This window comes from Somniosus microcephalus, chromosome 1 (assembly GCF_052327205.1).
Source record: "Somniosus microcephalus isolate GS21.2 chromosome 1, FLI_Smic_1.0, whole genome shotgun sequence".
NCBI lineage: Eukaryota > Metazoa > Chordata > Chondrichthyes > Squaliformes > Somniosidae > Somniosus > Somniosus microcephalus.
Genome location: NC_140987.1, coordinates 269,118,683 through 269,137,017, shown reverse-complemented (window position 1 = coordinate 269,137,017; position 18,335 = coordinate 269,118,683).

Genomic DNA, 18,335 nt, shown 5'->3' with positions numbered 1-18,335 from the left:
CGATTTGACACTGCTGTTTGGGATTGGTCAGAGGTGCAGTGGCAAAAAGCTGCTTGACCAGGAAATTACCGTAAACCAGGTAAAGGAAGCTAAATTACCGTAAATCCCGAAAAGATGCCCCCCTACAGCTCGAACAACACACAAGAAGCTCAACACCATCCAGAACAAAGCAGCCCACTTGATTGGCACCCCATCCACCACCTTAAACATTCCCTCCCTCCACTACCGATGCACCGTGACTCCAGTGTGTACCATCTACAAGATGCACTGTAGCAACTTGCCAAGGCTTCTTCTTCAGCACCTCCCGCGACCTCTGCCACCTAGAAGAACAAAAGCAGCAGGTGAAAGTTCCCCTCCAAGTCACACACCATCCTGACTTGGAAGTATATCACCATTCCTTCATCGTCGCTGGGTCAAAATCCTGGAACTCCCTACCTAACAGCACTGTGGGAGTACCTTTACCACATGAACTGCAGCAGCTAAAGAAGGCAGCTCACCACCACCTTCTCAAGGGCAATTAGTGATGGGCAATAAATGCTTGCCTTGTCAGCAAAGCCCACATCCCGTTACTGAATAAAAATGAGGAAATAGAGATGCTGGTGGAATGGGTAGACACATGATGGATGAAATTCAATGCAGAAAAGTGTGAGATGATACATTTTTTTAGGAAGAATGAGGAGAGACAATACACGCTAAATTGTACATTTTTAAAAGGGATGCAAGGAGAGAGAGACCTGGGGTTGTATGTGCACAAATCTTTGAAGGTGGCAGGACAGGTGAACAAAGCAGTTAATAAAGCATATGGGATCCTGGGCTTTATAAATAGAGCCATAGAGTACAAGAGCAAGGACTAAACCTGTATAAAACACTAGTTAGGCCCCAGCTGGAGTATTGTGTTCAATTCCGGGCACTGCACTTTAGGACGGATGTGAAGGCTTTGGAGAGGATACAGAAGAGATTTAATGGAATGTTTTGTGGGCTGAGGGATTACAGTTACTTGGATAGACTGGAGATGCTGGGGCTGTTTTCCATAGAGCAGAGAAGGCTAAGAGAAGATTTGATAGAAGTGTTTAAAATCATGAAGGGTTCAAATAGAGTAAAGAAAGAGAAACTGTTTCCAATGGCTGAAGAGTCGATAACCAGAGGGTACAGATTTAAGGTGGTTGGCAAAAGAACCAGAGGCAAAACATGTTTACGCAACAAGTGGTTAGGATTTGGAATGCACTGCCTGATAGGGTAGTGGATAAAGATTCAATAGTAGCCTTCAAAATGGAATAGGATAAATACTGGAACGAGAAAAAAATTGCAGGGTTATGGGGAAAAACGGGGAAATGAGACTAACTGGATTACTCTTCAAAAGTGCCGGCACAGACTCGATGGGCTGTAGGGGGTTTTTGGTGTTTGCCCAGTCAACTCTGCCCCTGACTGTCTCTGAGCAGTTCGAATCGCTCCACACCCCCTGGGTTCTAAACACCGGACTTAGGTACAGGCGGCGATACAGAAAAACGAGATGACAAGTGGTTCGGTGCAAGAAAACCATAATTTTTATTAAAGGCAAAACAAGATCACAATACTGAGGATTACTAAGATAATTACAGGCATATAAAAATAATGCCCTTATTTGGGAATGGGGAACGCATGGCACATCAAGGGAACAAACACATTAAAAAAAAACTTTTCCTTATCCCGCCCACTATACCTAACTAGATTAAGCTATGAGGGGCCAGGGATTTATGCTCACCAATTCGAAACCTGTTGACTTTTAACGGTTCTGAGATTTGGGATCCGTTCTTGCTGTCCTTTGGGGTACTTCGTCGCCACATGGTCACAAGGCATGGCGGTGGAGTTGTTTATGCGAATCACCCTCCTTTTCCTCAGCTAACGTCGTTTAGAGTCACGCCTTCTGCTTCCTCAGGCAGTTTAGTCACTGACAAGTTTTTAATATGGTTGGGGCTCAGTTGGCGGTATATACTGTCAAACTGATTTTTCTACCCATTCTTTGAACGCCAGTTTATTCATCATGGACGCTGCTAACCATGCTTTAAACGCCAGTTTATTCGTCAAATGCCAGCGTTTGTCCCCAATGCGTCTTTCCGCTGCCCTTCTCTGCCTTTACCGGTTTACCGTTTTCTTTGTCTCGTCTCGTCTTGTCTGCCCGTTTGTGGCCCGTGTGTCCTGTGTGTTTTCGAATGCGGGTCTCGTTCTCCTCCCGTGTTTGGCCCTCTGTATATTAATGGGCATCCTTGGTGTTGAGCGGCGTGGGGAGCGAGAAGAGAGCCCGCCATGAGGCCAGGGCACGAGAACGAGAGGCAGGAGGCCAAAGGCCAAGCGATAAGAGGCAAGAGCAAGAGAGCGATCACTACCGATGGGCCTACAATTATACCCGGTTCTTCATCCCTCATCTGCATGCCAAATCAGTTCAGTCCTTTGTCTAACTTTTGGCTGGCTCGTTTAAAATGATTACAGCCATTTACTTTAGCGACTTCTGGGGTGGTTGCCTCCGTGCTTAATGGCTTCGATGTCCTAGCTGTTTGTTATTTATGCAATTTAATTGTCCTCATCCTGGCTTGATGGCTACTGTGAGCTGCTACCGATTATATATGCAGAAAACTAATGGCCTCGATTAGGCCCATTCTGACCTGATCTGTTCCAAGGTGAATGAATGCATATCCTGTGTTTGCTTAGCTGTCTGGCTCCACAAAGTCTTTTCACAGATCCATGCATTTTAGGTTTTGTTTCAGGTTTTGAAAGGTGCCTGCCTTTTTGCAGGGCCTTGCTGTTAAAATCCTGTACTTTTGGTCACGAGGTTGCAGAAGCCATTTTGGGTACCCTTTTTAACAACTTGTCCATACAGGGTCCCTTTATCCATAACTTTTGGGGAATGTGGGAATATTGAGAAACCTACAATCCCCCCTTTTGAAACTGAACTCGCTTTAAGTATCATCCTGACAAGGTGAGCAAAATTCCCGACCCTCCATAGTCAATCTTCCCCTGTAATTACCTATCTATGATCCCACGACACATGCACTTCCCATTCTGTAAAAATGTAGTGTACATAGGCACACATAGACAGACTACAGGTGTCTACACACGTCCAAGCATGGAGGAGGTCCAACACCCCTGCACCACTTGGGGCACATCATCTTTATTAACATAACACTTTGAAAATCTTTATTGAAAATAACAAAAGCAAAAGAAAAAAAAAATCTTTATTCAGTAACACAAACAAAAAAATTCAAACAGGAGTATCTCCCTCCACCTTAACATAATGGCCCAGAAATTCGGGTCCCAACGCGTGAGTACGCACGGGGTACTCACGCGTGGACCCGATGGAAGTGCCGGTTTCATGCGCGGGAAACCGGCACTTCCGATCCTCTGAACGAAGGGGTTCAGAGGTCTAACGCGTGCGCCCGGGAGTCTAACGCATGCGCGCGGGAGCCTGCGCGTGCGCTTTGAACTTACGGTTTTTTTGTAGGTTTTTCCGTGAGGGTAAGTCTTTAGATTTTAGAAATGTAAAAACAAGGCGTAAGGACTGCATTTTAAAAGGTAAGTGGTCAATTAATTAAAATTAAAACATTTTTTCCACAGGTTTATTATTTTTAAATACTTTAAAGCAAGGTAAGTTTATTTTTAGCCCCGTTTTTTTATAAAATTATTTTTTTCAAAAATTTAAATTATTGCTTAAAATAGTTATTTAATGTAATTTATAGTTTATTTAAAAAGTGTGATTTAAAAAAATATATATTTGAAGGTTAACTACTGTTTTGGGCCCTCAGCATTCATACGTTTTGACAGGTCTTTCTGTCAATCTTATGAATGGGCTTTTCTCTCCTCCGATTGGCTGCCCATGGCTCACGTGATCCCAGGGGACACATCGCACTAACTATGCACCTGGGACAGGCAAGCAATGTTCTTTCCACGTCCTTTGGTTTCGTAATTCTAGTATTTGGCCCTTTCCCTTGCACTGAGTGCATACTCGGTACAATAATATTCCCAGCTGGCAAAACACGAGGAAGTGGGAAGCTAGTCTATCCATGAAGGGACCTCTATTGAAGGATTCGAAAATTTCATATATCTCTCCCCCCCCCCCCCGAAGATTTATTTGGTTTTTAAAAGAAACCCTAGTCAGACTGAGTTTTAAAATCCAGGGCACAACAAAATGGCTGCGGTCAGACCTCGCGACCGAAAGCCTGTCAGTTTCAATTCGGACCCTGGCAAGCTAACAGCTTGTGCACTTCAATGTCTGCAGCAAGGAGATCACGAAACCAGACAAGACTTTTGCATATGCATTGGGGACAAACTCAATTACAATCAGACCTACGCATAAAGGCCATCAAGGCATTTGCTCAAACAATCAAAATAATCAGCGGGGCCATCGAGACTGGGCTGGCCCCCATCAAAGAACCTGTTGGACAAAGGAGAGCAGTTGCAGAACCGGCAGGAACCGATTACCGGCCGTCCAAGTCGATGGGCCAAGATCGATACCTTTTGTTTAATTCCAGCCCGCTCAAATCAGACAAACGAATGAGCTGATTGAGCTTAGAGATAAGGGCTACCGAGGGGGCTATAACTAGCCTCTCGAGAAGCCATTCGCTCTCTCTCGCCTCGCCTCCTGGGCCCTGCCTCGCCATCAACCAAGGAAGAAGACCATCGAAGGAGAGCCCGTCCAGAGAGGTAGGATACCCTGTCAGAGACCTTTTAATTACTGGGGTATCTCTACCTGGACGGTGAAGTCTGTGCAACAGTGGGACCACGTGACATCGACAGGCAACAGGGCAAAGGGGCAAGGCTTTTCTTTCAACATCTCAGACGGGTGAGCATTATACTTCTGACCCATCACAAGATAATCTAGCTAGGTGTAGAGGGTGGGAGTTAAGGGGATTGCTGAATTGTCATTTTAGCCATTTCCCCTCAATGTGCAGTTTCTCCTCCCCTGTTAAGTGTAAGTATACTGCATTCATATCATCCTTTTGTATAGTATTGTTATCTTATTTTCTCTGTTAATAAATTTTGGTTTTCTTTGTACCAAACCACTGGTCTGCTCGTTTGTCTATATCACTATCTGCCAATAAGTCCAGGGATCAGAATTAAGGGGTGAGCGATCCAAACCGCTCAAAGATAAGGCAGCAAGAGACATAACTGACTGGCCAAAGCAAGTAGCAAAACCCCCTACACTATATTCTCAAAAATGTCCCACCAGGGTGGAACTACAATGTCGAATACCTTGGCCCCTATCTCTACTGTTTTCTGCTCCAGAGTGTAGAAATGTTTCTGGGAGACTATAACTGCTTTGAGTATTTTGGTAAGATGTTCTGGAAGAGGGTGTAGGATTCGCAAAATTTCCACACCCCCCAAAGTTACTAATAAAAGGGACCCTGCATGGACATTTATAAAAAAAGGGTACCCAAAAGATGGCGCCCACACCTCGTGGCCAAAAGCCTGCAAGATTTTTAATGCTTGGACTCTGTGGCAGCACAAGCAGCTTGTGGGGAAATCAAAACCTAAAATGCTGTTTCTGTGAAAAGGACTTTGTGTTTTGGAAAAGCAGACAGCAAACATTGAATATGCATTAAGCCAGATCGTAGACAGATCAGAACTAGTTAGGCCTATACTTGAGGCCATCAAGTTGCCTGCATAAATAATCGGAAACAGCTTAAGGAAGACATCGAGGCTGGACAGGCCGATTAGAATGCATTAATAACAATACAGCTCGGACATCAGGCCATTAGGTGTGATAAACGGCCATCTAAAAACAGTTAGTTTAGATTGCTGTAATTATTTAAAACAGCCCGCCAAAATTGGAATAATGAACTAACCTGATTTGGCGCGCAGATAAGGGCCTTTCGAAAGGAGTATAACTGCAGGCCCCGGGTAGCAATCTCTCTCTTGGCTCTCATGCTCTCTTGCCCTCTTGCTCTTGCCTTTGCTCCTGCTCTCATGGCTCCAGCCTCTTGGGCTGCCTGTACTCTTGCCCTGGCCCCGTGGCAGGTTCTCTCCTCGCTCACCGTAGCACAGTTTCAACAGCTAAGGACACCATACCAATTGCAGGGGAGGGGAATGAGACCCGAGTACCTAGTCATCCAGGACACCCAGGCCGCAAAGAGGGGCGAGATGAAACTGAGTGGGCAGCCAAGGGTTTGTATGGTAACCGAACAAGATGAGACGAATCAAGACGAAGAGTAAGGTAGACCCGACAAAGAGCAGAGAAGGGCAGCAAAAGACGTATTAATTAAAAACCCGAGCGCCGAGATATAAGATGACACTCGAGGAAGAAAGTATCTGAGGATAGTGAGACTAAGTTGGTTGGGGGAACCCCACAATTAAGCTGGCAAGCCCCTTGTTGAACACTATAATGCAGGTGGTGGCATAGTGGTTAGCACTGTTGCCTCACAGCGCCAGGGACCCGGGTTCGAATCCGGCCTCGGGTGACTGTCTGTGTGGAGTTTGCACATTCTCCCCGTGTTTGCGTGGGTTTCCTCCGGGTGCTCCGGTTTCCTCCCACAGTCCAAAGATGTGCAGGTTAGGTTGATTGGCTATGATAAATTGATCCTTAGTGTTAGGGGGCTTAAATACGTGGGGTTACAGGGATAGGGTGGGATATCTGTTGGGGTTATGGGGATCGGATGGGATATGTGTTGGTGCAGGCTCGATGGGCCGAAATGGCCTCTATCTGCACTGTGGGGTTTCTGTGATTTCTGTGAGGTGTCCACGCCACAACAAATATGCTGGCGTTTGACGCTTGGGTAGTAAAATCTAAACAGTGTAGACTGTTAATTGTCTCATTGACGTAACATTACCGCCGATGACCGCCCGAGGGAGAAGAAGAGGAGAACCCATCGCGACGAGCAGATGACGTAAGCGGAGGAGAAGAAGGTGTGTCGCAGCAGCAGCTCCAGCACCGCGCCCCTGAAGACCACGTGGCGACGGGGTACCTAAGAGGACAGAAAACCAAACCTCAAAATCTGTATTCGTCAAACAGTTGGCTTTGCTTTGGATTGGTGAGCATGAATTCTGGCCCTTCATATGTTAATCTAGTTAGGTATAGGGGTGGGATAAGGATAAGGGGATTGTTAAAGTAATTGTTTTTCCCTCGATGTGCCGTGTGTTCCCCATTCCCTGTATAAGTATAAATAAGTATTTTGTATTTGCCTGTATTTTTACACTAGTGACTTCTCATAAGACTGTTTTATTTTCTGTTTAATAAAATCTTGGTTTTCTTACATCCAAACCACCTGTCTGCTCAAGTCTTTCTGTATCACCGCCTGTACCTAAGTCCGGTGTCTAGAACCCAGGGGCGTGGGAGCGATTCGAACCGCTCACCAACAGTCAACGGCATAACAGACTGGGCGCACGCGCCACACGTGCCACCCCCTACAGGGGGAATTTTGTAGCCGAAATGCGCTACATACTTTTGTAGATTGGTAAAATTCTCCTTTACATTGAGGTGAACAGTGGAGGGTTCAGGAATGAGGACAATTCGTTCCTGGGCCACTTGTACTTCAGCCTCGGGTTTAAAGCAGAAACTGCTGCCACTTACCGGACACCAGCTATGCTGTCCATGCTGGTAGTGGGGCGCTCCTGTGGTGACACAATATGTCCCACCTCCTGTACGCTACCTGTGGGGGAACATGGCCTTGTGCCATTGCCTCCATGGTACAATTTATAGGTTTTGCGCTAGCAGCTCTGAACCCGCACTGTGGTTTTGAATAGGCGTTCAAGTGCTGGGGACACAGTATTATGTGTGCTCCCCGACTCTGGCACCCCGAGAGGTCAGTACCTGTCATAGCATGCTCCCACTTTATGACATAAGGTGGGACCACTGCGAAACGGATGTGTGCACCCCCTTGAATGACTCCAATGTTCTCCACCCTGTATACTGGCGCAGGTCGGGCTGTCCCACCCATGACCGGCATCTTAACTACTATACCCATGATCGTATGGTTTGACTGTCCACGATCTATTGGGACTGGGTAGGCCTCAGAAGCTAGCCGGAGTTGGCACGGGCTTAATGCATTCTCAAATGGATGGAGGGCTGCGAGGTGCTTGTTGCTGATCCAGGAGGGGACTAAACCCTGTTTTAAATCCTCCAGATTACTGCGGCCCTCGCCCAGCAACCACACCCCATACAGCACGCACACCTTGTTCTGCGCAGCCTGATCCGAAGCATTAATGTCCTCCCTTATGAGGGAGTTTACAGTCTTTGCGTGCTTCTCCAGCTCGGCTATAATTTCTTTTAAATGGACTGTCATGGCCTGGTCCTCATGTAACTCTGAGCCCACTACCTTGTTTTCATCCATCAATATTTTCTTTAACTGTGTTTTTAAACCGTTTATCTGGGTCTGCAATTCTATGTCATCCAAACTGTTGATGAGAGAGGACCCTGTGTTAAACGCAATAAAAGCATTCCATGCTCCCCTTCTTTGCCTCCCCATATTACCCAAAAACTCATGGTGTGTGGTGTACAGTTCAGTTTTGTCAACATTGGCTAAATCGAACTCGTAAAAATTCCTAAACATCTCCTTTAATAAGGCCTGGTATAACTGTTCTGTCTCTTTGGGGCACCACTCCGGTAAGTGTACCTTGGTGAGGTTTAATATCACGGAGGCTACCACGTAGTGTACCCACTGGTGCAGCACCTGATCCGTAGGCACTAGTACCAGCCCATTCCCTGGTCCCTTGGTGGTGGGGGGGCACCCCTCCCAGTGTGTCCTTGCTGCCTGGGTCGTGGGCAGGGGCTTTCGGGGGCGGGTAACAAGCTCAGTGGCATTGACTGGGATCGGAGATTATGGGACCGCGCACGCCTTCAGGCTGGTGTCCCACTTCATCCCCTCCCCGTCATCTTGCCACTGCCGGTGGAAAATGCTGGATATGCCTGTGGGGCAGACCTCTCTGACCCCCACATACAGACATAAATCCCTTGATCCGGTTCCCACCACTTGTACCAGCACACACGCAATCCCCCGTGAGTCCCTGTAATCGCTCGGTGGGTATTGTTCCCCAACTGTTCCCACTCGACTGCAGGGTTTCTCATATCCTTGCTCAGCTTTCTGAGCCACCACCATGTATCCAAATGAATCTGTCCCTTGCATGTTAAATATACACGTTTCCCTACGGTGACGCAAACCCTGGGGCACAGGAGGGAGGCCTCCCCGTATGTGAACCCGGTCTGGCTGGAGTACTGAGACGAATTGAACCCCAGCCACCCTGGCCGCCTTACCTCGTGGACGTAGACAGCGATCTCCTCCATGTCCCGTTCACTACTTCCATCGGTTACTATAGGTGCTCTTTCTCCTGAGCACCCATAGATGTGGGATTCCTCCACATCACCTCACTTTCCAATGCTCAGTCCTATCAGGGCGAGTAGGATTATGCCCCCCTTCATCCTGAAAATCTTTCTGCAAAGAGATACAAGAACATATAGCCAGGTCCCGAGGAGATTCTCTGGCTTGGGTGAAGCAGTCGGGTCTCATGACCTCGACTCAAATACACACTCTTAACAGATCATTACTTATTTAAAACTACCCATCACCTTATTTAAACTTACACTAAACACCCAAACTTAATAATACCTAAACTTAAATTTCCTAAACTTAAAAATACCTAAACTATACACATCCGCCACTCATCTCCGGGCGGCCAGCCTAATTCTTGTTTGGGCTACGGCACACCACTCTCTTCGGCGTGACCGCACTGTCCTGTACTTTCGGTCCCTCGCAGCCTGTGGTTGCTGGCTGGGGACATCTGCCTTCGGACCGATCCCTCACTCGAGGGGCGGCCCCTTTTAACGGGGGAGCCGGTAACCACGGTTTCCTTGGCTGGGGCATCCGTGGGGACCTTCTAGGTACTTTGGCGGGTGGGGGTTTTCTGGCTGGTGGGCCTTTAACCCGAGCCACTGCCCCCTCCGGTGCGGTCTGTGGACTTACCACTACCATCGGCTGGGGATCTCCTTCCTCAGGCTTTACCTCTCCTGAACCAGGGCTAGGGGCAGGTAACTCTTCGCAGCCTGTTGCTGCAGGCTGAGAGTCTCCGCTCCCAGGTCCCAAATCTGGGTCGGGGCGGGGTCTTCGCCCTCGGGTCCCTCCTCATCTGGATCCCAGGAAAGCGGGGGAGTGTCCCAATCTGTGGGCAGGATGGCCGCTCCCCTTAAACAAGCCACAGCGCCTGCCTGTGCAGTCTGTGAGCTTGTACCCATTGCAGGCTGAGGATCTCTATCCTCAGACCTTACCTCAACTGACTGCTCTCTCTTCTCGGGTTTAAACAGTTTACACTGATTAATATGGAACCATTTGGTGCGCCAAGGCATCTTAATGGCGTATATATGGGGCTGGCCTTGTCTACAGTGCTGCAGGGCCCCATGTATAATGTAGGGTGCATCCTTTTCCTAGTTTACGGTAATTTACCTTCCTTTACCAATCAGCAGTTTCGAATCGCTAAACCCCTCCTTCCAGTTCTGATTGGAGGAACTTATAATTAATGATATATTCAAACGGACAAATGGTCTGGATGCAAGAAAGTCAAACTTTATTAAAACTAAGAAACTACACCACACGATCTTGTAATCACGGTAAAATTGCTTAAATAGGGGAGTTAAAAAACGGACACAATGAGGGAAATCGACTAAAATACAACTCTAACGAAATCCCCACTTTACTCCCACCCCTAAGCCTATCCTAAGTTGCCTTGTGGAAGGCCAGAAAAATATATGCTCACCACTGCAGTGCCAGCTCCGTGTCCCACGAGATCTTCACTGTCCTGAAGTAAAGAAACACCCCAGTGTTTAAAAAGTTAACTGCTGGTGTTTTACTTCTTCAGACAGACCCCGCGCTCTAGAGGGCACATGGAGGCAAGCCAGAGAGAGAGAGATGCCCCTGAGAAGCGATCTCTTATACCCCAATTTTGGGGCCGAAATGTTCCCGCCCAGATCTGGAAGTTTCTGGACTAAAACAAAAGGGATCCAACTGTTCCCATTGTCCAGTAATGGGTGATTCAAACCCATTCATTTTAAGCTGTTCCCTTCCTCAGTCTAAGCGTTTCTTTTCAAAAGTCTCTGCTGAGCCTTCGAACCATCTCCATTCACCCTGATGGGTTTTGAATGGAATTGTATTACTATGTGAACAGAAACCCATTATCTTGTGGTCAGTGAAACTGCAGTCAGTTGGTTTAATCCCTTGTGCAAACATCCCTGTAGCAGTTTCTGTAAACAAACATCGATTATCTCTGCAGGGAGGGGAAACTCCCCTTTTGATTGACAGAATTTGACTGCCGTTGCTTCACAGGCACAGAAAGTTGCTTCCAGGCCCTTTGTCCTTGGCCACGCAGTCTGATGGCCATTTTACCACTGGGCAATTTACCAAACTCAAGAGTATCTATTTTTAATAAAAATGTACTGTCATAAGGTGTGCGATTTTTTTACAATGTTCTTTTATTCCGGTGTTGTCCTAGTGCTGCCTAGCTTAATGCAGCCTTCTTGCAGTTCTGGGTATGTTTTAAAACATTGTCCAACCCAGAGACAATTTAAATCACGCAAAGTCTTCATCCACGATGTGGGTTAATATTTCCCGATCTTCGGGGGCTGAGGGGATTTTGCAAACCACTACATTCCACCCTTAGATATTCCAACTTGCTTGTAGTATCCTCTTGAAGAAGTGAGCTAAAATTTCTGACCCCCGACAAACAACCATCCCCTGTATTTACCTATAGCTACCTATCACTGATTCCCTGACCCATCCATTCCCCTCAAATCTGAGAAAAACCGTGGTACGGTAGCCATCTACAGATACATCAATTACAAAAAGGTTACAATAAGGGTCTCATACCCCTGCACCACTTGTTACATTATAACATATTACAAAATGTTGCAATCTTGGTTATACAATGTAATCAAAATGATTCTAAGCACGGAGAGTGACCTATGCCTCTGCACCACTTGGAACTGTAAAACAAAATACAAAAATCTCCATTAAACATTTGAAACAAAATGCTGAAATAAACCCCGACCATCACGTGCCAATGAGAGGTCGTGAAATTCGAGTGGGTATTGCTCCTCCCACCCGGCCAGTAAATGTTCCTTCCACCCCCCCTTTTAATGGTCTTAAACTTTTAAAAGATACAGAATGGATTTTACAGAACAATCTGATCTGCCAGCCCCGAGCCGTTCCCTTGTCCCTTCGTGCAGGCAGGGTACCCCTCATGTTTCACAGACTGAGACCGGGGAGTATGGGATCGCAACTCCCAGTCCCTTCCCCTCCCGCCTGCCCTCGACTGGCTGGAGAGAATGATGGGTGCCTGTGTGGCGGCTCTCACTGGCCCCACACTCAAACTTGAATCCCAGATCCGGCCACCCACTCATCTTTCCCAGCCACACTTACACTCCAACTTTGCCCGTGCGCCCCGGGTGCATTCCTCCCTTACACGAAAGCACCCACGTGACTCTTGGGTCTCCCCCTCCCCATTACAATCTTTCCCAGGCCATCACCACCCACTCCCAGGGAATGCGTCCCTATCTGACAAGGCGCCTGTGCTTCCCCACCATGACTCCTCAAAAGCGAGGTCTCCCGCAAGTGAAATTCGGTCAGAATAGTGCTGGGTTGGGGTTGTGCCCCACCCAGCTGGGGCCATCTCTTCCACGTAGGATGAGTAGGCAGGTTCCTCCGGACTCTGTCCGGTTTCTCCCGAAGGTCGCTGCAGGGTCTTCTCCTGGATTTCTTCATTGGCGAGGTGATCCCCAACATTCTGTATATCTTCATTCGATGCCCAACTCGGGCTGCGTGAACAGGGCTGCTCCTTTGTCCACTCTCCTGCAAAAGAACATAAAAAGACATGCAACCAGGTCTCTCACTGACCTGCTGCCTTAGGTGGAGACGTGGTCAGGTCCCTCGACCTCGGACCAAAACACAAGCATTTGGCACACTTATAAACTTAAATTTTAAACTTAAACTCAAAACTACTAGTTACATCCTAAACTTAAAATTTAAACACCTTAAAAGTAAGCTATAAACATGTTATCTTAACACAAAGCTATAATACAAATGCCACCCATCTCCGGACGGCCAGGCTAATCTCTGGTGTCACTGTCGCAGATCACTGCTGCCTGCAGCGAAGCTGGATTGCCTCCTGCTTCTGGTTCCCAGCAGCTTATGGCTGCTAGTTGGGGACCTCTGTTATCTGTTTCCTCAAGGGCTCGGGAGATTGCTCTTTGTGGCAGGTACCCTGGTGACCATCTTATCTTGGGCTTGCGGAACCGCTGAGACCTTCTGAGGGGCATCTCTGTGGGGGAACTTTGGCTGATTGACCCTGAGCCTCGGTCACAGCTCTAGCTGGCTGGGAACCTTCTCCCCCTGATGCCAACAGCCCGCACTCTATAATATACCTGGCAGCCTGCCAGTAATCCGGGTTTGTCTCCTTTTCCCTACCCACTCCCGTACCGGGGGCAGGTATCCCCTGACCACCCGCTGCTGGTGGCTGAAAATCTTCCTCTCCAGGTCCAAAACCTGGTACCAGCCCCTTCCATATGTCCCCCGCAAGAGGAATTGCAATCCCTTCCTCCCCAGTGTCCCACATCATAGGGGGAACCACTCTAGAAGCGGGCTGGGAAGCTTTTCCATTTAAACAGGTGACTGTGCCTGCGCGAACCTCCTCCCTGGAGTCCCACGGCAGAGGCTGTGAAACCTCTGTCTTCAAACAGGCGACTGCGCCTGCGCGGGAAAACTGAAGAGGAGCCGCTGGGGTCACAGACTGGGGAACTGCGCCTGTGCGAACCTCCTCCCCGGAGTCCCACGGCAGAGGCTGTGAAACCTTTGTCTTCAAACAGGTGATTGCGCCTGCGCGGGAACACTGAGGAGGAAATGCTGGGGTCACAGGCTGCGGAACAGCGCCTGCACGAACCTCCTCCCCAGAGTCCCCCGGCAGAGGCTGTGTAATCTCTGTCTTCAACCAGGTGATTGCGCCTGCACAGGGGAACTGAAGAGGGGTCGCTGGGGTCACAGGCTGGGGAAATGCGCCTGTGCGAACCTCCTCCCCAGAGACCCACGGCAAAGGCTGTGAAACCTCTGTCTTCAAACTGGTGACTGCACCTGCACAGGAAAACTGAAGAGGAGCCGCTGGGGTCACAGGCTGGGGAAATGCGCCTGCGTGAATCTCCTCCCCGGAGTCCCATGGCAGAGGCTGTGAAACCTCTGTATTCAAACAGGTGACTGCGTCTGCACGGGAAAACTGAAGAGGAGCCGCTGGGGTCACAGGCTGGGGAACTGTGCCTGCGCGAACCTCCTCCCCAGAGTCCCCCGGCAGAGGCTGTGAAACCTCTGTCTTCAAACAGGCAACTGCGCCTGCATGGGAAAACTGAAGAGGAGCCGCTGGGGTCACAGGCTGGGGAACTGCGCCTGCATGAACCTCCTCCCCAGAGTCCCCCGGCAGAGGCTGTGAAACTTCTGTGTTCAAACAGGCAACCGTGCCTGCGTGAACCTCCTGTTCAAAAGACTCAGGAATTCCTGTCTCCAGACCAGCGACTACGCATGCGCGGGCAGTCTCTTCTGTGAATGAACTCGCACCAGCCTACAGATTTCTACTCTCAGGTGGCTGTTTCTCTGTTTCTGAACTAAATAACTGGTTCAAATTTAAACTTTGGCCAAAACTTAGGTCCCACTGGGGCGGGGAAGTGTCCCAATTGGTGGGCCGGACAACTTTTCCCTTGGAACAAGCCACAGTGCCTGTCTTTACAGCCTGTGAACTTGAAATTGTATGGTCATATTTATACAATTTACATTGGTTGGCGTGGAACCACTTTGTGCACCAGGGTAGCTTTACTGCATAGACCATGGGGCTGGCCCTATCAACTTTACTATAGGGTCACATGTAGAGTGGCTCTAAACTTCCCACCCGGGCATAGTTTCTTACCATCACTAGGTCTCTTATCTCCCACTGGTGGCTCTTGCTAGGCTCGAGCAGCAGCCGGTTATTCCGATGCTGCTTCCCCATGCTGTCTGCTGCCTGCTTGTGGATGACTTTAAACGCCTTTCTCTCCAGTCATTGTGGGGAGGCAGAGGTGGGCGAGGGGGCTGCAGCACCACTGGTGGCTGCTACCTTTCCCTGATTGGCCCTGAGGAACGATTTTATCGCCTCCATGATGGACTCGACTGTATCGGGAGGAGTTTCTGTCTCTGCCTTCTGAGTTGGGGCTGCGGGGGTCCTGGCTTTATCGTCTCTCCCAGGCTTTTTACAATCCCTGTGCCAGTGGCCATCCTCCCCGCACCTGTAACAAGTGACCTTTTTCTGGGAGTGACGGCTCCCCTCCTGGCACCACTCTTTCTTCTACTGAGCACCAGGTTTAACCTCGTGGACCTTACCCATTTGCTGGGGGGGTCCCACCATTCCTATCGTGAGCTGCCGGATTACAGTCTCTTCGGTTGCTAGGGGGTCTCGGTGGTCAAACCAAGTATCAGCTTTGCTTTTATCTGGGGCAGGCAATTGGACACCAGGCAATGAAGTCATTGTGTCCGCTGCCGCTGGTTCAGGTGTGCCCTATTTTGTCCCCCTGTACACGCGCTGTTGTAGACTGGCCACAGCCTGTCTGCAAATGCCTGTGGGGTCTCCCCTTCCTTCTGCAGTGTTTTCCCTATGCGATCGAATGGACTGCCATCGATCGCACCCATGGCTTCCAGTATTTCCACCTTTAGGCCCTCAAAACCCTTCTGCCCTCTCTTAGCCTCATCTGAAAGGGTCCGATAGAGCGTACTATCTACAGATAAAAGCAACATTTTGGCTTTCTCTTCGTCATCACAGCCATTAACATAGGCTGCCTGTTCTATCCCTTGGAAGTGCACTGAGGTTCTCCCTTTTCGGAGAGCAGGGGAATATGTTTCACCAGGCCTCTGAGCTGTTGGGTATCATAGGGTACCAGATAGGTATGCTGAAGAGCCCATGGGTCATTATCGTTCGCGGGCAGACCGTACCTCTGTTGTCGGAGGGGTTACACTGGTCCTGGTCCCTGCCTGCCTAGCGGGACCTGCTGGCATTCTCCTACCACACCATTGTCCACCCCGTCTTGCTGCCAGAGCTCCTCAAAACTCGGAGCTTTGGGCTGCAGTCTTGGGATCTCTAATTCCCCAGCCAGCTCTGTTCTGGGTGCTGCCTGTGGGGTGGTTTGATTTGGGCTGCTGGTACTGTCCGATGGACTTCCCTTTGGACATATGAGACATACCATCCCTTTAGTCCTTAATAATTCCATAACCAAACTCTCTATCTTTCTGTTACTTGGGGTATGATCTGCTCCACTAAACCTTTGGTCGCAGGCCAGCTTCTAAGCTGCCTTTAACTCCTTAACCTTTTCCTCCTGCTCTGTTACTTCTGAGGTGAGGCGGGCATTCTCTTCCCGCAGTCTCATCTTGTTCCTCCTTGCTTCTGTAATTTGGCACTTTAGGAACTCTATCTTGTGCCTCGCGTGGCTTTTGCCCTCGCTAGCTTCTTGGGTGAGGTGTGCGTTTTCCTCCTGTAGCCTCATCTCACTGTCCCTACCCTCTGTGACTTCCTGCACAAGGCGCTCTATCTCTGCCTGGCATTTCGTGACCTCTAGTGTGAGGCATGCATTTTCTTCCTGCACACTCATCCCACTATCTCTGGCCTCATTCACCTCTCTTATGAGGTGTTCTACCTCTGCCTGGCATTTTTCAAACTCTGACTCCCGATTCTTGGCCTCTGTAACCTCCTCCTGCACCCTCATCTCACCCTTCTTAACCCAGCCACCTATACCATAATAGGTCAGCTTACACACTGCCGCTACCTTCTGCAGGGCTACCCACAGACTGAATGCAAGAAAAGCAAGAGCTGATGCTTTCTCCAGATCCAGACCACCTATCATATCAAAAACTGCCTCCAGTCATGCTGTGGTCGCCAATTTGTAGAGGGGCATCCTTTTCCTGGTTTACGGTAATTTACCTTCCTTTACCTGGTTTACGGTAATTTACCTGGTCAGGCAGCCTTTTTGCAACTGAATTTTGACCAGTTCCAATCAGCAGTTTCGAATCACTAAACCCCTCCTTCCAGTTCTGACTGGAGGAACTTATAATTAATGATATCTTAAAAAGGACAAATGGTCTGGATGCAAGAAAGGCAAACTTTATTAAAACTAAGAAACTACACCACATGATCTTGTAATCACGGTAAAATTGCTTAAATAGGGGAGGAAAAAAATGGACACAATGAGGGAAATCCCCACTTTACTCCCACCCCTAAGCCTATCCTAAGTTGGCTTGTGGAAGGCCAGAAAATATATGCTCACCACTGCAGTGCCAGCTCTGTGCCCCACGAGATTTTCACTTTCCTTCAGCAGTCAAGGACATTCAGCCTCCGATCTTTGGGTAAGCATTCTCCAAGGCGGCCTTCAAGACACACGACAACGCAAAATCGTCGAGCAGAAACTGATAGCCAAGTTCCGCACCCATGAGGACGGCCTCAACCGAGATCTTGGGTTCATGTCACGCTAAATGTAACCCCACCTGACGCAGGGTCATCCAGACTCGAGTCAACATTGGCTTGTTGTCTCTACACAGATGCGGCCGGACCTGCTGTGATTTCCAGCAAAAAAAAAAATGTTTTTTGTCTCTTTTTTTGTTTTTCATACAGACCCCAGCATCTGCAATATTTGACCCCTTGTGACCCCACCTCATTGTTCTTTGATGTAATGTTTTCCTGACTGACCTGTTTGGACACCATTCGCATCTTTGATTGCTGTGATTATCTCGCTGCCGAGGTGTGATAAATGGCAGTTGGCAAGATTACCTGTAAACATCTGACATTATTCTCTGACTATATAAGCTGTGTCTTTATGCATTTCTCCACTTCACCTGACGAAGGAGCAGCGCTCCGAAAGCTTGTTATTTCAAATAAAGCTGTTGGACTATAGCCTGGTGTTGTGTGACTTCTTACATTTGTCCACCCCAGTCCAACTCCGGCATCTCCACACTGAAGTAAAGAAACACCCCAGTGTTTTAAAAGTAAACTGCTGGTGTTTTACTTCTTCAGACAGACTCCACGCTGTAGAGGGCACATGGAGGCAAGCCAGAGAGAGAGAGATGCCCCTGAGAAGCGATCTCTTATACTCCAATTTTGGGGCCAAAATGTTCCCGCCCAGATCTGGAAGTTTCTGGTCTAAAACAAAAGGGACCCAACGGTTCCCATTGTCCAGTAATGGGTGATTCAAACCCATTCATTTTAAACTGTTCCCTTCCTCAGTTTAAGTGTTTCCGTTCAAAAGTCTGTGCTGAGCCTTCGAAACATCTCTATTCACCCTGATGGGTTTTGAATGGAATTGTATTACTATGTGAACAGAAACCCATTATCTT